The sequence below is a fragment of the Giraffa tippelskirchi genome, chromosome 4 (genome assembly GCF_054371585.1).
Source record: "Giraffa tippelskirchi isolate mGirTip1 chromosome 4, T2T-mGirTip1v1.2.pri, whole genome shotgun sequence".
NCBI classification, from domain to species: domain Eukaryota; kingdom Metazoa; phylum Chordata; class Mammalia; order Artiodactyla; family Giraffidae; genus Giraffa; species Giraffa tippelskirchi.
In genome coordinates this window covers 9,158,795-9,178,438 of record NC_137278.1, presented here as the reverse complement: position 1 = coordinate 9,178,438, position 19,644 = coordinate 9,158,795, and the positions used below count along the sequence as shown (strand labels likewise).

The 19,644-nt window shown below is 46.5% G+C and overlaps 2 protein-coding genes and 1 long non-coding RNA gene across 31 annotated transcripts in view; 2 read left to right on the top strand and 1 right to left on the bottom strand.

Annotated features, from left to right (window-relative positions):
* ZBTB34 (zinc finger and BTB domain containing 34) overlaps positions 1–7,643 on the top strand; it is a 36,856-nt gene extending 29,213 nt beyond the window's left edge. For 4 of the 9 annotated variants that reach the window (XM_081587234.1, XM_081587233.1, XM_081587231.1 and 1 more), the window contains 2 exons: positions 2,080–2,273; positions 3,038–3,224. The gene's annotated coding sequence lies outside the window, so the exon portion shown is untranslated. Of the gene's footprint in view, positions 1–2,079; positions 2,274–3,037; positions 3,225–6,738; positions 7,194–7,511 lie in introns of those variants that run through there. The other 5 variants (XM_081587236.1, XM_081587240.1, XM_081587232.1 and 2 more) reach the window with 3 other exon arrangements.
* Positions 1,608–18,933, bottom strand: LOC145544367 (uncharacterized). The gene is made up of 4 exons (XR_014081357.1): positions 16,650–18,933; positions 15,287–15,611; positions 3,262–3,342; positions 1,608–1,919 (listed from the first exon to the last, which is right to left on the bottom strand). It is a non-coding gene; the product is annotated as an uncharacterized LOC145544367 (long non-coding RNA).
* RALGPS1 (Ral GEF with PH domain and SH3 binding motif 1) overlaps positions 18,422–19,644 on the top strand; it is a 295,428-nt gene continuing 294,205 nt past the window's right edge. For 8 of the 21 annotated variants that reach the window (XM_081587227.1, XM_081587224.1, XM_081587217.1 and 5 more), the window contains exon 1: positions 18,422–18,662. The gene's annotated coding sequence lies outside the window, so the exon portion shown is untranslated. Of the gene's footprint in view, positions 18,725–19,644 lie in introns of all 21 variants that reach the window. The other 13 variants (XM_081587221.1, XM_081587220.1, XM_081587229.1 and 10 more) reach the window with 2 other exon arrangements.

Genomic DNA, 19,644 nt, shown 5'->3' with positions numbered 1-19,644 from the left:
TTTATAGCCTCTAGGAAGAGTTTGCAGGAACACAAAACAAGGGCTGGGACAGGGGGGAAATCATCTATGTGAACGAGCTTTACTTTAAAGAAATCAACGTATTTTATTTTAACAATGTTTTCCATTAGTTACTGTGATTTTCTGTTTTGTTCTTTTGTTGTTGTTGTTGTTGTCGTTGTCATTATTGTTAAAATTCTGTAATGGTTTCCTGTGAAGCCTCCACTGAAAGGGACTCAAATATGCAACACCTAAACTATTTTCCAAGGGCACACGCCCCTTGAATGGTGCTTCTAGACTGGTCAGGGTTATTTATTAAATTTTATATATGAAAGTATTGGGGAATTATGTAAATTCTTTATATGAAACTATCTAGTTCATAAATCATAGATTTCATATTACTCAGTGCAACTGAACTGAAAGTTCAGAAGAGTCATTCACATTGTTCGAAATTTGTAATGGTTGTCACACGTCACATACGTCTTTTCAGAAATGCCAGAGTGTTTGCACTGTTTCTGCCCAGTGCTTGACTCCTTGGTCCACAAGAGACCCTTTTCTCTCTGGTTCTCTTGGGTCTGGCACAGACAGGGCTGGTGTAGTTCTCGATCAAGCCCTGGAGTAAGCCTTGCAGCAGATTCAGTAAACAGACCTCTTGCTGCCCCCTCAGTGACAAGTATGCTGTGAATTCAACCTTTGGACTTGCTGCCCAAGCCTTTGGTTGCTGCCCTGACTCTAGTAAGAGGTAAACGTATGGTTTGTTCGAGAAGGACCATTTTCCTAATGTGAAAACCATCTCTCTCACCACTTTGATTAGTAGGGCTAACATTTTTTTCCGTTATAAATGGTTGAGCAATTTGAATGACTTAACACAGTGTCATTATCTTGCAATATAAACTGGTAACCTCACAACTCCACACTTCATCGCCATATGAAGTAAATGAAGCTAGCTAAGCGGATGCTGTATCAACTCGTAACTTGCCATTAAGGATTATTTTATAGCATGAATATAAGACTATTTATTCAAATGATATTTTACTCTTGTATTCATTTTGTTTTAGATTTGTGACATTGAATATTTCAGTGCTGCTTAATTTTGTTCTGAACTCTTGTTTCTTGCTTGTAAATGGCTTTTTTATGGTATAAAGTCAATGGAAATTGCTGTTTGTAAATAAAAATGCTGCTAGAGCAAATGTGCTATGGTCTCCGTCTGTATCTGCCCCTTCTGGCCTCCTGAGTTTCACTGGCCCTAACAAACATCCGCTGGTGTCACAGTTTCTGTAACCACTGTTTTTGAAAGGTTAAAATTTCATAAGAAGCTCTTATGCCACTGTGGTGCTGGAAGGAGGAGAAAGAAGCAGATATCTCTCTGACCTTTCTCATGTGTGGCAGAGACTGGATTACCAGGGGGCTGAGGTCTGCACCTAGGGTCTCTGGTGAACCCTTTCCCCATTTTCCCGCGGAAGTAAGAAATGGTCACTCCCACCACAGAGCTTGGAGGTGCACACACCCTGTCTGCTGCCTCCAGTTGTTGCAGGAAGGGGGACCCCTTCCAGGGCCCAGGAGTGGGCTCTTGTCTAACACTGGAAATGAATTGTCTGAGGAGACACATGTGCTGCCAAAGCAAGAGAATTTATTGGGAGGGGGCGCCCAGGTGGAGAACCGCAGGGTAAGGGAACCAGGAGAACTGCTCTGCCGTGTGGCTTGCTGTCTCAAGTTTTATGGTGATGGGATTAGTTTCCTGGTTGTCTCTGGCCAATCATTCTGACTCAGGGTCTTTCCTGGTGGTGCACACATTGCCCAGCCAAGATGGATTCCAGTGAGAAGGATTCTGGAAGGTAGTAGGGCACATGGCATCTACTTTGGACCTTGCCTCAGTTCTTCCAGTTGCTGGTGGCTTGTTCCCTGTTCCTTACCAGGACCTCCTGTCGTTAAATAACATGCAAGTGGTTTCTATGGTGCCTGGCCAGGGTGGGCGGTTTCAGTCAGTGTTTCTCTTAACACAGCTATCTGAAACCCAATGAGACCCTTTGGGGCCCTCCTGGGTACAGAAGCCTTTCTGTGTCCCCCGTTTCTTGTTTGCAGGAAGAAGGCCTCAGACTCCAAGACTGTCCCGAAACACCAAAGCGCGGATTCAAACATTGCTAATCAGAGAAGGGAAGGATTGCAGAAACAGGAGCAGTCAAGAGACCAGTGCAGCAACTGAAGGTTCTGGTTCCTCTAGGAATATATATAACAATATACCTTTCAGTTCTGCGGGAACTAAGGCCCCTACCCAGGTAGGACTTCAGGCTGAACATCAGAGTCCTGGATTACCACCCTGTTAGCGCCAACCAATCAGAAAGAAGTCACACACCCTGCAGTCCCCCCACCGCAATTTTGCCTAAAAAACTTAAGGGAAGTTGGAAGTTTTTGAACACGAGCCACCCATTCTCTCCGCTTGGTCCTGAAATAAGCCTTTCTCTGCTCTACACAGGCTTCTCTGATAGCTCAGTTGGTAAAGAATCCACCTGCAATGCAGGAGACCCTGGTTCGATTCCTGGGTCAGGAAGATCCGCTGGAGAAAGGATAGGCTACCCACTCCAGTATTAGGCTTCCCTTGTGGCTCAGCTGGTTAAGAATCTAACTGCAATGCAGGAAATCTGGGTTCAATCCCTGGGTTGGGAAGATCCCCTGGAGAAAGGAAAGGCTACCCACTCCAGTATTCTGGCCTGGAGAATTCCATGGACTGTGTAGTCCATGGGGTTGCAAAGAGTCGAACATGACTGAGCAGCCTTCACTTTCACTGCTCCACACTCCGTCATTTGGCCCACAAACTTGAGCTCTGTAACAAGTCGTGTCCCTCAAAGCCAATTAACTCCTCCTCCGCAGTTTTAGCTCAGGTCTCCCTCCCTTCCCTCCAGCAGCCCTTCTAGGTCAGGCCCCTTTAACAGAGCCATTCAATGAGCTGTGTTCCTCCTGCCCTTCAGCGTAATTCATTGCTCTGAAAAAATTGGTAATTGTATATTGATTAGTGAGATGATTCAATTAATGTTTCTCCTAGCCTGCAAGCTCCATGACAGCAAGGATCCTGGGCTGTCCCCCACCTGTATATCCCTCAGCACATGGCCTGGAACCCCAGCAGGCGCAGTTGGGATTGAATGAATGAGCAAACACATATTCTGGGAGAGTCAAGCAGGACAGTGGGACTGGGAAGTGGGCCAGGATTAAACTTGGCTTCTGTGCTGATAGAGCCGACTTGTTCCTTGCTGTAAAACAGGTTCTCACCTTTACAGTCGAGTGGGCAGTGTGATGGCACTTGGTGTAAGAGGTCCATCTAGGAACCGGCTTCCTTGCTAGCTGGGGGCCCTGCAAGTAATGGAGAAAGTGCATTGACTTGTGTGAATCTGGAGGTCTGGCTTTTAGTCACACCTTTACCTAACAGCCTCTTTAGCTGCAATTTGTCTAAAAAATGATGGAGTTGGACTCTTATGGCTCAGGTAAGTTGTGAGGCAGTGGCTTCTGTAGGTGTGCTTTTTCCCTTTCGGGCTTCCCAGGTGGCTCAGTGGTAAAGAATCCACCTGCCAAGCAGGAGACGAAGGTTTGACCCTGGTCTGGGAAGATCCCCTGGAGAAGGAAATGGCAACCCGCTTCAGTATTCTTGCCTGGGAAATCCCATGGACAGAGGAGCCTAGCAGGCTACAGTCCATGGGGTTGCAAAGAGTTGAACACAACATAGCTACTAAACAGCAACAGCAACAAGGCTGAAAAAGTTGCCCAACATGAAGAATTCAGCGAGCCTCTCGGCAGAGTCGAAGGAATAATCCCAAGGGGATGTGGTCCTGGAAATGGGAACACCACCTGAAGCAGAGCCGACTTATTGGAAAAGACCCTGATGCCAGGAAAGAGTGAGGGCAGGAGGAGAAGGGGGTGACAGAAGATGAGATGGTTGGATGGCATCACCAACTCAATGGACATGAGTTTGAGCAAACTCCAGGAGATGGTGAAGGACAGGGAAGCGTGGTGTGCTGTAGTCCATGGGGTCACAAGAGTCGGACACGTGTGACCAACTGAACAACAACAACCTGCCGCGGATAAACTGAGTTGGAGCAGATGTGATGTGGACAGCACTGAGCTGCCTTGCTGGCAGAGGCCATTGGCAGTCGCTGGCCATTTTTCATCCTGAAGTCACGATCTGTGCTCACTTAGGTTTCTTTCACTTATGATTCATAATTCTCCCCGCCTGGCTTCAGGGATGTCTGTGATGTACTTTACCATGTCAGTACCCACCAATCCCCAGACCGTTTCCTTGAAAACCCATCAAGCCTCGGTGACTCATAATTAAATATCTCTGTGACATTTTCCTTTTGTTCGGCAAGGCAGGCCTAACTAGCATAATTTTGGTCAGCAAACAGGGTTCCAAAGTTCAAAACACAAAGTAAATGGCAGAAGGAGGCCACCTCAGATGAAACCAGTGTCGCAGAACCTACCCTCTTGGGGTAATGCTGGGGAATGCTCCCTGGGTGACCGCTCTTCTCAACGATAGGTGTATGATAAAGCTTGCTGCTCTAGCTTTCATTGGTCGAGAACATGCTACGATTCTAAAGTGGCAGTTGTTGGGGGAGGTATGTGCTTAAATTAACAGTGGATTATAACGCAGTCATGCATGGGGCACCCTCCCCGAGTCTGTAGAGACAGAATTGCATCTCTTTCCAACTCAGCAAACAGGTGCCCCACACCTCATTTTTCTAGGAGGTCATTTACTAGGGGTTCTCTTGTTCCTGCCTCTGCCCTAAAGGAGCCCTTGAATCTGATCAGATTGGCTGTGAGAGCTGGACCATAAAGAAGGCTGAGCACCGAAGAATGGATGCTTTTGAACTATGGTGTGGGAGAAGACTCTTGAGAGTCCCTTGGACTGCAAGGAGATCAAACCAGTCAATCCTAAAGGAAATCAACCCTGAATACTCATTGGAAAGACTGATGCTGAAGCTCCAATACTTTGGCTACTTGAAGCAAAGAGGCAACTCATTGGAAAAGACCTTGTTGCTGGAAAAGATTGAAGGCAAAAGGAGAAGGGGGCGACAGAGGATGAGATGGTTGGATGGCATCACTGACTCAGTGGACGTGAGTTTGAGCAAACTCTGAGAGCTAGTGAAGGACAGGGAAGCCTGGTGCGCTGCAGTCCATGGGGTCTCAAAGAGTCGGACACAACTGAAAGACTGAACAACAAAGGCCTCTAGGGACTAGTGATGTCCCAGTTTGTTCATTCAGGGCAGCTAGCTAGGTGTCGCTGTTGGTCAGGCTGCCTCCTGAGGCTATGCAGACAAGTCCACCTCCTTTGTAGTGGAGGCAGCAAGATTGCTGGCACTTAAAACATGTCTTCAAAACATCCCATTCGGGGACTTCCTTGGCGATCCAGTGGTTAAGACTCTGTTTTCAATGCAAGGGCACAGGTTCGATCCCTGGTCAGGGAAACTAAGATCCTGCATGCTGCATAGCATGGCCAATAAATAAATAAGTCTTGGTGATTCCCTGGTGGTCCAGTGGTTAGGATTTGGTGCTTTCACTGCTGTGTGCCTGGGTCAAAAAAAAATAAAACATAAACAAAACTGAATCTAAAAAAAGTAAATCCTATTCAGTTTCAGCCTTGGCACTGGTGAGCTTTGGGCCTCTTCTCTGTGTCCTGCCACAAGATTTGCTCTGTTGTTCTTCCCTGGACTCCCCTGGACCCACTAGTGGCTGTGCATAGCCTGGGCCTTTGAGCTAGGATGGATCCTGCAAGCTTGCATGTAGGACCGTCAGGTGCCTTGGAGCAGCTGGGCCCACGCACTGCAACTATTGAGCCTGTGCTTTACAGGCTGGGAGCTGCAACTACTGAAGCTCTTGTGCCCTAGAGCCTGTGCTCCCCAACAAGAGAAGCCACCGCAATGAGAAGGCTGCACATCGCAACTAGAGAGTAGCGCCCACTCAACACAACTAGAGAAAAGCCTGTCCAGCAATGAAGATCCAGCACAGCCAAAAATAAATGAATAAAATTATTTTAAAAATTCTTAAAATGTGCAAATCAGAGGATAAGTCATTTCAAGTTCCACCCCCTTCCCCACCCTTGCACTGTCTTAACAGTGGGAGAGCCTCCCCCACTTCCCATCTATTCCCCGCCTCCCTGGACGAGGACTCCTATCCCAGTCCTTATAAGTAATCTCCAGTTTCCACTTGCTTGTAGGAACTGGCTGGCTGCCTTTGACAAACAATTTTCTATGATAGAAAGTCCTTCCTTATCCTGAGCCCCAAAACTGCTTCAATGGAGTTGGCCCTTTGGCTCTCTTTTTTGCTCTACAGATCACAGCCTCCCTGACTCCCTCCAGCCCCCTCTTTGGGCTTCTCTAGGCTGAAAGTGACTCAGAGCTATTTTCTCTAGAGTCTAAGCCATGGGAACAGTTTTCCTCTTTCTGTCTGCCCACCTCCTTCCACTTCAGGGCTTCAACAGATATTACTAGGAGGTATGTTTCTGACAATTTTGTTGGAACTGAGGAATCCATAACTTGGAAGAACATGTCTTTGGCAAAAGAACTGCTTTTGTGGGACTGTTAGTTTAACTAGCCTGTCTCTGCCAGATGTTCCATTCCTCACACATCTGGGTCCCTAGAGCTATTTTCAGCTGTGTTTTTTGTTTTGATTTTTGTTTTACTCCCCAGCTCCTTCACTCTCTTCCTTTACTTCTCCAAACATTAATGTGAGAATCAAAAGCCACCTTTCATTTTGTAGATGTGGGCTCTGAAGCTGGACCTTTGCACCTGAACTTCCCTGGAAGCCTCACACCGCTGCCTCTGAGGACCTGCTCTCCCTGGGATTGCTGACTCTCCCCGGGTGTGGCGGCGGGGGGGCTGGTGCTAACACAGCCGGACCAGGGCATTCCTGTCTTGCATGTCTTGTCCTTGGGAGGGGAGACACGGGGCTGGTTGCTGGCTTCACTCCACTTCCTCTTTGCCCTTTTCAGCACAACTGCATCCTCCCCGAGGGGCCCTCCCTCACTCCTTCCTGCCTGCTGGCCCCTGGCCAGGCTGGTGGTCAGATGCAGATGCTATCAGTGTTCAAAAACTAAACCGCTAGTCCTGTTCATTCCCTCCTCTGCATGGTCCCTCTTTCCCCAGAATGGGGCTCCAGGGACCTCCTGCCACCAGCTATAGTCCCTGAAAGGACTGGAGACTTCCACTCTGAAGGTAAGCCCAGTGCCTTTCTGCTTAACATTTTTCCTTGTGGAAACATTTCCCTTTATAAAGTGTCAGTTGCTATCTGGATATACTGTCCTAAGCCCAGCTGGAAAGAATTGAGCGGTATCCTTCCTGGGAGTCTGTGTGGATAGCTAGAGCCTCACCAACTCCCCCCGAGAGAGCCAGCGACAGGGCCTGGTAGCCCTGAGAACCCTTGGAGGGCAGAGACCCAGGACAGGGTATCCTGCACGTTTGTCCTGGGCACTAACACGACCACTCTCTCAGGCTTTGGATGGCAGAACTCAGGCGGCCCGATCTTGATTTCAGGAAACCACTCCTTTCTACTGTCTCTGAAAAGGATCACATTGTCATGAACTTTTGCAAGTCCTGGTGCACTGTGAAAAAGCATCGAAAGGCTGCTGCTTCTGCATTGGATATAAATTGCATTCACTGGTTGGAGCCAATGGATACTTTTTGTAAATAGAGACTTCAGCGTTAAGGCTAAAACTGCCTGTGAGTAGTTTTGAGCTTTGTTGAGAACCTATATCCTGCTGGAGGGAGCGGGGACCAGGACAGACTTAGTTTGAGCGAGGAGGCCCAGCTAAGCGAAGAGCAGGGAGACCATGAAGCAAAATTCAGGTGAATTAAATAGTTAATTGTAGAAAAATGAACCCATGAGGAAATTAGTTTTAAAACAAGGAGGTGTTGACTTATTTGCTTTTGCAGTGGGGAAGATTTTCTTAAGACCAAAAAGAAGAAATCCTAAAGAAAAAAAAATAGGTTTGACTATATATAGTGTAAAATATGTTCAATAAAAGCAAAACAAGAAAACACACTACATATTTAGAAGAAAAAATTTAGCAACATATTGGACAAGAGCTTTTTAAAATTAATAAGAAAAAGGTGAATGGTCCAGTTTTAAAAAGAGAAAGGACCTAAAGAAAGAACCCCAGGAGAAATACTCAGGGCTAATATGTACAGAGTAAAGATATTTTACGCCTGCAGAAAGCACTCAAAGCAATAAAAAGAGACTGTTTTTCTATTATTCTGTTGGCAATACCCAGCATTGATGAGGGTGGCGGAAAACTGGGCACTCATACCCGATGTTGGTTTTATAAGTCAGCATAACATTTCTGGAAGACAGTACTACACTTCAAAATTTTAAGTGTATATTCCCTTTGACACCGTGGTACTATTTTAAAGAATTTAACCTAGGAAGATAGCCCAACAATTAACAGAAGATATATAAATATAAATATCATTCATCCCAGTGTTAATACTGAAAAGTTGTAAGCCCTTATAATGTCTATCAGTAACTCTCATATATTCCTACAATGCTATTGTAGAGAATCATCTAAAATGATGATATAAATGTGTAAAACCTTTAAGGCATGGAGAAATACCCAGGATGTATTGGTGAGTGTGGGAAAGCAACCTACAAAAGAACATACATTGTGTGAGGCTGCTGCTGCTGCTGCTGCTGCTAAGTCGCTTCAGTCGTGTCCGACTCTGGCGACCCCATAGACGGCAGCCCACCAGGCTCCCCCGTCCCTGGGACTCTCCAGGCAAGAACACTGGAGTGGGTTGCCATTTCCTTCTCCAATGCATGAAAGTGAAAAGTGAAAGTGAAGTTGCTCAGTCATGTCTGACTCTGAGCAACCCCATGGACTGCAGCATACCAGGCTCCTCCGTCCATGGGATTTTCCAGGCAAGAGTACTGGAGTGGGGTGCCATTGCCTTCTCCATGTGTGAGACTACTTAGGTTAAAGTACACATATGTATATACAGCATATGATATTACATTGCATAATAACATGTATATAGTGATCTCTATATTTTATACCTGTAGATATCCATATTTTTGAATGAGATCACACATTTGATGAGATGAATCATAGTAAATGCTTTGTGAATGCTAGCAATTAGGAGATGAGTATAAATAGGGAGCTAGATCTTCAAGTATATTTTATTTCAAGCTAACAAATTTGGATTTTTACCCTGTGGCCGTGGGGAGGCAGTAGAACTCAGTTCAATGAACATTTATGGAGTGTCTATTACAAAAATGCCAAAGTTGAAAAAGGCTTTTTTATAGAGAATATTGCTGAAGATGTTGAGGTCTGTATCAAGGGAAAGCCAGCCAACTGGGCTTCAGGATAGATGGTACTGGGGATTCCACCAAGGTCTGGAGCAGCCCTCAGCCTGGTCCATCTAGAAACCTGATTTTGGAACACAGGGCAAGTGGGTCTGAATCTAGCACTGACAGTCACTAAAGATCTGATGTCTAGAATTAGGATGCTCCTATGTTATATTTTAATGAGATCAAACCAGTCACCCCTAAAGGAAATCAACCCTGAATATCCATTGGAAGGACTATTGCTGAAGTGGAAGCTTCAATACTTTGGCCAGCTAATGTGAAGAGCCAACTCATTGGAAAAGATCCTGATGCTGAGAAAGATTGAAGGCAAAAGGAGAAAGCAGTGACAGAGAATGAGATGGTTAGATAGCATCACCGACTCAATGGATTTGAATTTGAGCAAACTCCAAGAGATAGTGAAAGACAGAGGAGCCTGGTGTGCTGCAGTCCATGGGGTCGCAAAGAATTGGACATGACTCAGCAACTGATGGCACCCCACTCCAGTACTCTTGCCTGGAAAATCCCACGGACGGGGGAGCCTGGTAGGCTGCAGTCCATGGGGTCGCTACAAGTCGGACACGACTGAGCGACTTCACTTTCACGCATTGGAGAAGGAAATGGCAACCCACTCCAGTGTTCTTCCCTGGAGAATCCCAGAGACAGCAGAGCCTGGTGGGCTGCCGTCTATGGGGTCGCACAGAGTCGGACACGACTGAAGCGACTTAGCAGCAGCAGCAGCAGCAACTGAACAACAATGAATAGGCGACTACATACCTGTAACAGCCTAATCCTGCTGTATGGCCTCCTCTACATCAATCTAAACTTAGAGCCTCGAACACCACCTGTGCTGGCACCCACTAGAGATGGACTGCTGAAAAATCTCAGCCATCGCAAGAGATGGTGTAAAGAGAAATCCTCCCAGCGGATGATGCATGTGGTTGCCCATTTTTTTGTGGACTGAGAGATGACAAGAAGTACAGGTATACATAGACTCACGGGTAATGACTAATGGATTGAGTAGATGGTCAGGGATTGGAAAGAAAAGGACTAGAAGATGGTCACAAGAGGACTTTGGGAAGAAATATGAAGACTGACCTCTCAGAATGCTCACAGAGTGTGATGATATTTGTATCAGTTTTCTATTGCCACATAACAAACCATCCCCAAACTTAGTGCCTTAAAACAATAATCAGTTCATTTCCTCATGATTCTGTGGATCAGCTTCATTGGGCTCTTAGGTTCTGATAACTCAGAATATTTCTGTGATATTGTGATTTATAAGAAATATATATTTGATCTTCATCCATGGTTCCTAGCTCACAGCTCCACAAATCCTAGAATTTCCTAGGCAATTAGAGCAATTGTAGCATCTTTTGTGAAACTATTTGGTATCTTGTCTTCAGTTCCTGGAGGGAAAAAAATGCTTCAGGGCCATATAGATGAAAGGTGAAGTGGACATCATGTTATCATAATGATAACATTCGCAACTGGTAGATTAATAAGGTGACTTTTGGGAATCCTCCCCAAATGGAGGGCTGATTGCCAGCAGAACTAGTGGATAGAGGATTGGAACTTTTAGTCCCACCCATCATGACTTCTGGGGAGGAAAAAATGACTGGAGGCTGAACTAGTCACCAATGGCCAATGATTTAATCCACGGTGCTGATGTAATGAAGCCTTCATGAAACCCCAAAAGGGTGGGGTTCAGAGAACTCACAAGTTAGGGAACTAGAACGCTTCCATGTGCTACCATGGCAGGCCCCAAACTCCACAAGGACAGAAGTTCCATTGTCCAGGACCTTGCCCTATGAATCTCTTCAAATGGCTATTGATCCCTATACTTTAATATCTTTTAAAATAAACTGGTAATCTCATGAGCAAACTGGTTTCTTGAGTTCTTGTGAGCCACTCTAGCAAATTAATCAAGCCCAAGGAGGGGGTTGTGGGAACCTCTGATTTATAGCTAGTTAGTCAGAAGCAGGTAACAATCTGGACTTTCGATGGTGGCTGAAGTTGGGGTACATTCCTGTGGGACTGATCCCTTAACCTGTGGGATTCGATGCTATCTCTGAATAGACAGGATCAGAACAGAGTTGTACCGTAGGACACCTGGATGGTGTTGGAGAAATGGCAGTTGGTGTGCGAAAAACCACGCCCCTTCCCACACAGTTAATTGATGATGAGAACCTTTACTTTCCTTTGTCCCTTCAGCCTTGGGGACAGGAACTGCTTCCTTCCATCATTACATGTTTCCTCAGAGTCATTAGGTCCTTACCCTGCATGAGAAGTGATGTAATATTATTTGAAGATAGATTCTGAATAATTATCGTAATATTGGAAACCTTAAGGCAACCATGAGATGGTTAGATAGCATCACCAGCTGAATGGACATGAATCTGAGCAAACTCTGGGAGACAGTGAAGGGCAGGGGAGCCTGGCATGCTGCAGTCTATGGGGTTGCAAAGAGTCAGACATGACTTAGCAGCTGAACAGCAACAACAAGGCAACCATTAACATTTTTTGAATGTTTGATGGTTTAACCTACTGTACTGGCTTGTCTGCAGCAACTTAGAACCATTCCCTATTTCTTCTATACCCTCCCCTCTATCCCAGGGTCTGGATACTTATGAGAACTACATTTCCCAGCATTCCTTGCCAGAAGGGTTGATAGACTTTACTCATGAGAAGTATAGTTGATCTATTACTCTCAAGGGTTTTGCCCTATAAAGTCACTGAGAACACTTAAGTTAGTGAATACTGAACCATTGCTCCTAAGGGAAACACAGAGTTAGGTTCTTTTCAAGTCACTGGTCACAATATTTTTGCCAACCAGTCAATACATATCCTTGTTTTATGTGTCTTTCTGTTTAAAGGCATTTTCTATGATAAATACTGGTGATCTGTTCACAGGAAACTCATGACCAGCAGGACTGTATCTCATGCCTGAGCCAAATTCATCTAACACATCACTTTCTCAGTAAGGCACATCACAGCCTTCCTGTGCTTAGAACCCTGGACAGCACTTCAGCACTATTCCTGGGGGCTACTTTAAACAGCAAAACCACCACGAAAGAGTACCAGAAATGTGAAAAACGTGGCACTAAATAGACTGTGAAAGGGACATTTGTTTACAGTGTGAGAGCTAAACAAGAAGGTAGTGTTACCTTGTTTGACCTCTGCCCAGACACATACTGGGTGACTCAAATTTTTGCCCATCTGCAAATGACCTTGACAGTGCTACGAGTGTTGATTCTGGATAGCAAATAAATTTTAGCAATAGTCTAATTCACAAATATGGAGACCATGAATAATGAGGATCGAGTGTATGTTCATTTCAGCACAGCCACTACTTTTACCATCTTCCAGGGCAACTCAGGTATTTCCACTTCGCTGAGAACTGGTCATTCCTGCCGCCCACCACCCCAGGCTTCTAAGAGCCACTCCAGTAGCTTGGGTCCTTGTTAGGGCATTAAATCCCATGTCCTGAGAAAATATCCCCAAGTCAATAAATTCTTGCTTATCTGGTCTTACATTCCAGCTTCCTTGATCAAGCACTCTCAAAATTCAACCCTAGGGGTACTCCTCTGGCTCCTGCCCCGTACATGTTGGCTAATTCCTGCATCCTTTAGGCATGTCGTCTGTTTCTTCCCTTATCAGGCCCTGGGCATCAACAGAGAGATTATGTTATCAGCCTGGCCACATAGAGAGGAGGTTGGGACAAGACTGCAGGCAGGAGCAGTTGTCTGCAGGGAAGGGCTTCTGTAGAACCAGTAAGCACAGTGGTAGCTCCAGTCCTTACTAAGGAAAAGTGTCCAAGCCCAGAGGGGCCTGAGCTGCATGTTGAAGAGTCAATATCCTCAGAAACATCCACCCAAAGGTCTATACTCCATTACTCAGAGTCCTAGGTTTTCCCCACCGGGGCTCTGACCGTCACCAAGCAGACCTGCCTTGGCTGAGCATTCAAACATCTCTGGAGCTCTGGACTAACAATCAAGTTTTCAGCCTACCATTCAATGTGTCTTTCCTTCCACTTCCTTAGGTGATCAGAGCCCTTTTGTAAGCTACCTCCAGAACACTTTGGCTCTCACTCTCACTCTTAACCATTATCTTAATATCTTCTGAAAGAAGCAGAAGATATTAAGAAGAGGTAGTAAGAATACACAGAAGAACTGTACAAAAAAGATCTTCATGACCCAGAAAATCACGATGGTGTGATCAACTCACCTAGAGCCAGACATCCTGGAATGTGAAGTCAAGTGGGCCTTAGAAAGTATCACTACGAACAAAGCTAGTGGAGGGGATGGAATTCCAGTTGAGCTTTTTCAAATCCTAAAAGATGATGCTGTGAAAGTGCTGCACTCAGTATGTTAGTAAATTTGGAAAACTCAGCAGTGGCCACAGGACTGGAAAAGGTCAGTTTTCATTCCAATCCCAAAGAAAGGCAATGCCAAAGAATGCTGAAACTACCGCACAATTGCACTCATCTCACACGCTAAAGTAATGCTCAAAATTCTCCAAGCCAAGCTTCAGCAATATGTGAAGCGTGAGCTTCCAGATGTTCAAGCTGGTTTTAGAAAAGGCAGAGGAACCAGAAATCAAATTGCCAACATCCGCTGGATCATCAAAAAAGCAAGAGAGTTCCAGAAAAACATCTATTTCTGCTTTATTGACTGTGCCAAAGCCTTTGACTGTGTGGATCACAACACCCCATGGAAAATTCTGAAAGAGATGGAAATACCAGACCACCTGACCTGCCTCTTGAGAAATCTGTATGCCGGTAAGGAAGCAACAGTTAGAACTGGACATGGAACAACAGACTGGTTCCAAATAGGAAAAGGAGTACGTCAAGGCTGTATATTGTCACCCTGCTTATTTAACTTATATGCAGAGTACATCATGAGAAATGCTGGGCTGGATGAAGCATAAGCTGGAATCAAGATTGCCGGGAGAAATATCAATAACCTCAGATAAGCAGATGACACCACCCTTATGGCAGAAAGTGAAGAAGAACTAAAGAGTCTTTTGATGAAAGTAAAAGAGGAGAGTGAAAAAGTTGGCTTAAAGCTCAACATTCAGAAAACTAAGATCATGGCATTCGGTCCCATCACTTTATGGCAAATAGATGGGGAAACAGTGGAAACAGTGGCTGACTTTATTTTTTTGGGCTCCAAAGTCACTGCAGATGGTGACTACAGCCATGAAATTGAAAGATGCTTACTCCTTGGAAGGAAAGTTATGACCAACCTAGACACCATATTTAAAAGCAGAGACATTACTTTGCCAACAAAGGTCCATCTAGTCAAGGCCATGGTTTTTCCAGTAGTCATTTATGGATGTGAGAGTTGGACTATAAAGAAAGCTGAGTGCCAAAGCATTGATGCTTTTGAACTGTGGTGTTGGAGAAGACTCTTGACAGTCCCTTGGACTACAAGGAGATCCAACCAGTCCATCCTAAAGGAGATCAGTCCTGGGTGTTCATTGGAAGGACTGATGTTGAAGCTGAAACTCCAATCCTTTGGCCACCTGATGTGAAGAGCTGATTCATTTGAAAAGATCCCGATGCTGGGAAAGATTGAGGGTAGGAGGAGAAGGGGATGACAGAAGATAAGATGGTTGGATGGCTTCACTGACTCAATGGACATGAGTTTGAGCAAGCTCTGGGAGTTGGTGATGGACAGGGAGGCCTGGTGTGCTGCAGTTCACAGGGTCACAAAGAGTTGGATACAACTGAGCGACTGAACTGAACTGAACTGAACCTAACCATTAACTGATCCTGAACAGCTCATTATCCTCCTATAATACAACGTAGCTTTCACCAGCCATCTAACTTCCACTGTCTTTGTAAGCATTATTCCCTCCATGTGCCTCATAGCACCAACCCCAGTATCTTCCTCCATGAGGATAAATATCACCACACCATCAGTGAAATCATTAGCATTTGAGCCACTACCTTGTTCTAAGGACTTACTCTGTTCCACCAGGAGGGCATCGTCTTTGCCTGCTGGAGAGTGGATGAATCAGTCAACATGTTTGTAGATCAGCAGTCTGGCACAGCTCAGCTTCAGGGTCTCACAAGGTGATGTAATCAAGGTGTCCAGGGCTGCAGTCTCACCTGAGACTTGACAGGGGAAGAATCTGCTTCTGAGCCCACATAATTATTGGCATCATTCTGTCCTTGCAGGCTACTGGATTGAGGGCCCCAGTTTCTTGCTGGCTATTGGCTGCAGGCTACTCTCAGCTCTTTACTGAGTAATTTTCTCCATAAGGCAGCTCACAGCATGGCAGTTTGTATCCTGAAAGCCAGCAAGAGAGAGTCTCCTAGTTAGATGGTTTACAACTTATGTAACATAATCACAAACACGGTAAAATCTTTCCTTTATTCTACTGGTTAGAAGCAAGTCAGGTCCTGCCTACATTCCGGGAAGGGGATCCCACAAACCCATAGACTTGTGAGGTGAGGATTATGGGGGCCACCCTAGAGTCTGTTTACACAACTTCCTTGTTGATCAGCAGCTCTAATGAAGACATCTGCTTGAACTGTCCCAAAACTTCACTCTGCATGAAATACAAGCCTATGCAGAGGCAGCTGGCCTGGCCTTGGTGATTTTTCCATCCCCCCTTTCCTCCCCTAGCTCAAAAGTTCCTTCCCTTGAGAGCCCGCTTGTTCCACCAGCACATCACACTTTCACTGTAGGTGATCTGAATCCCAGCAGATGCAGCCAAGATCTTCTCTACATCCTGTTATATGGTGTTTGAGCATGAGAGTGACATGACTGACCAGAGTTTCTGATAACTTGTAATAATAGCTTTATTGAGATAAATTCATATACTATATAATTCATGCATTAAAGGTATACAATGCAATGGCTTTTAGTATATTCACAGAGTTGTGCAATCACTAATTTTAGTATATTTTCATTATCTCAAAAAGAAAATCCACCTGCCTTAGCCATTACCCCCAATTCTTGCACCATCCGCCCCTGCCCCGCCAAGCCCTAGACAACCACCAATCTGTTCTCTCACTATATATATTTGGCTATTCTGAACATTTTATATAAATGGAATCATATGTGATCTGCCTTTTTCACTTAGCTTGGCTTCAAGGTTCATCCATGTTAATTGACTTATCAGTATTTCATTTCTTTTTATATCCCACTGTATGGATATACCACATTTTATTTATCCATTCATCAGTTAATGGACACTGGGTTATTTCTACTTTTTGGATATTATGAACATTTGTGTACCAGTTTTTTACATGGACATATGCTTTCATTTCTCTTGGGTATATACCTAGGAATTGTTGGGTCATACAGTAACTCTATGTTTACCTTTTAAGGTACTGTTTTCTAAAGCGGTGGTACATTTTATATTTCCACAAGCAGTGTTTGAGGGTTCCAGTTTCTCCACCTTCTCACCAACCCTTGTTATTGTCCATTTCATTTGTTATAGCCATCCTCATGGGTGTGCAGTGGTATCTTATTGTGGTTTTGATTTACATTTTCCTGATGGCTAATTATATTGAGCATCTTTCCATGTGCTTATTGGTATTTGTATATCTTCTTTGGATTCAGATCCTTTTCTCATTTTAAAATTGGGTTTACAATAAATTTTTGATATATTACAAAAGAATCTATGTTAATTGAAGAAAACTTAGAAGCTATGCATAACCATATTAAAAATAAGAGATACCATTTAGCAAGCATATATTACACACACTGTGCTGAACTTCCATGCTTGCCCTAAGTCACACAGGTAGAAATAACAACAGCTAATGTTTACTGAGCTACTGTAAGGTACTAGGGCTTCTTCCACGTGTCATCTCATTTAATCTTCCCAGCAGTCTTTCTGAAGAGGGTGCTATTTTCAGCACACTTGTTTTTGAAGAAAGAAACTGAGGCCCATAGACATTAAGTAAAGTGCTCATCTATACACAGCTTGCTGGTGGCAGAAGCAGAGTTTGGACTCAAGTAGGCAAAACTTCCCAGCTTTTGCACTCAACCCCCACCCTGTGCATTTCTGAATACATAGGTTCTGAGCAGAATGAACCATTGCATTATATTGTCTCCTGTTCTCTTTCAGTAAAATAGCTAAGTAGCTTCTTTGATAATTATTCTTATCTTAATGCAAGATGGCAGAAATTTCCCTTGGAGATCCCTGAAGATTTAGAAATGCATTAATTTCCACTGACCCTGTTTCTCTTCTGTTCGTTCGTTTCTCTTTTTCTTCCATAAGCTGTGGGAAGACAGTAACAAATCTTTCCATACTCTGATGTTACTGCAGAATGAATTCAAAAGTTGTCAAAAATGACTTATACTACTTGTTTGTGCGTCCAAGAATCATTCAGAGTAACGTAGGACATAGAGCCTCCATTCTGTGGGAGGCAGAACAGAGATTTTCTGTGGTTCTGACTTTCAGGGTTCCCAGAACTGGCTTCGGCCATCTTTACAACTTATTATCTCGGGGTCTTTGATCAAATGATTTGACCTTTCTGCTCACCTCATCGTGCGTGGCACAGAGAAAAGGATCTGGGAGCAGAAAGATGAGACAACTCCATTTCCCAGCTTTGTACTTGTGTGGTCTTGGGCAAGTCTCTTTACCTCGAGAGGCCTAATTTAGCCCAGATATAAATGAAATGGGTTGGACCCAAGGCTCTTGAAGGTTTCTTCTGGCTTTGATGTTCTGTGTTCTGTGCCTACCTCCGAGTCGTAAAGAATGGCCATTCAGGTGATGTTTCTCACAAAGACATTTTTTTGTTGTTGTTGAAAAACAAATGAATCTTAGGTAGGGCTTTTAAGGGGAAACTATGAGGCCTGGAAGGATGTATGGGGAATAAGATGCACTGCTATTTCTAGTAAGAAGATGGGCGTGGCGGGGCGCTGATGGGGGTGTTCGGGCAGCTGAGCATCCTTGCAGGCGGAGACCGCGTCTGAGGGCTTGTAGCGGAGGCCGAGGCCAGGGAGGACCTGGGCTGCAGCGGCTGCGCACTGGAGCGCCCAGCCGGCCGATTTGCGTGTCTCCTCCTCTGCGATGAGCTGATTGGGGAGAGGAGTCCGATTCCGCGCCCCGATTGGCTGAGCGGCCCGCCGCTCAGACCCCCCCCGCCCCGCCAGGAGCGGACGGTTCCTACTGCGGCTGGGCACCGGCTTCGCTCCGGCGTTGGCCCGCGCTCCAGCTGTGCCCGGCCCGGCCCTGGCCCGGCTCGGCCCGGCTCCAGCCTCCAAGCGAAGGCGCCGCTGCCGCCTGGGCCGTTCCCAGGGCCATGAGGAGGCGGCGGCAGCCGCTGCGGCCCGCGTCAAGGTGACCGGCCGGGACTGCGGCGGCGGCGGAGGCGAGAGCGGGCGGTGAGAGGAGCGGCCGGCGGGGCGGGGCGGGACCCTGAGGGCCGGGCCGGAGAGAACTGCAGGTGCGAGGGGCGGGACCCCGAGGCGGGGGTGCCCGCCGCCGGGCCGGGGAGGGGCCTCGGGGCGGGAGGCGGGGCTGGGAGTGGTGGTGGGGTTGTTTCAGGCGGTCTGGGGGGCACCCGGGCCGGGCCGGGTGGCTTTAGGTGCGTGATGGGGATGGGAGTTTTGGTTTGGGGGACGGCAGGTGTGTGTGTGTGGGGGGTTGTGGAGGTGGGGAAAGGCCGCAGGTGCGGGGGGCGGGGCTGGAGGAGGTGGTTAGGAAGCGCTGAGGGGCTGCAGGTGCGAGGGGGCGGGGCCAGGTGGGAACCACAGGTTTGCCAGGGGGAGGGGGCTGCGAGGTGAGGCCGAAGCGGCCGGACCGGCCGGACCTTGAGGACACCACAGGTGCAAGGGGGCGGGGCCAGGGGAGACCTGCAGGGGTGGGGGGCGGGGCCCCGAGTGGTTGCAGGTCCGGAAGCGGGGGCCCCAGGTGAGCAGCGGGCAGAGGGTGAGTGAAGGGTCGCGGGAAGAAGGGAATGCCGCCTTCTCCTCTGTGCCGGGATTTTTTTTTTTTTTTTTTTGAGGGGAAGTAGGAGCTTCGGGCTTTCTGAGGATTCTGGAGGCTTCGAGGGTTGCCGCCGCTGGGCCGGAAGGGCCAGCTCGGCCTTGCCTGTGCTCCTCCTGAGTCGGACTTGGGTCTCAGCTGCCCTGGTTACTAGGCCGGCGGCTTCCCCTATGTCACGCAGTGGCCTGAAGTGGGGCGCCCTGGTTTTCAATCTCCGGGGGGCTTTTTCGTGTCGCTGTTGCAGGGGGCATGCCTCGATTGGGGCGTGGGGGAGGTGGGGCCTGTTGGCTTTCATTCTGTCAGCTGTTGAGAAATGTGTGTGCTTGAAGAGTAGTTAGTGTGAAGCTGGAAGGGTGGAAGGGTTCTTGGCCGACTGTC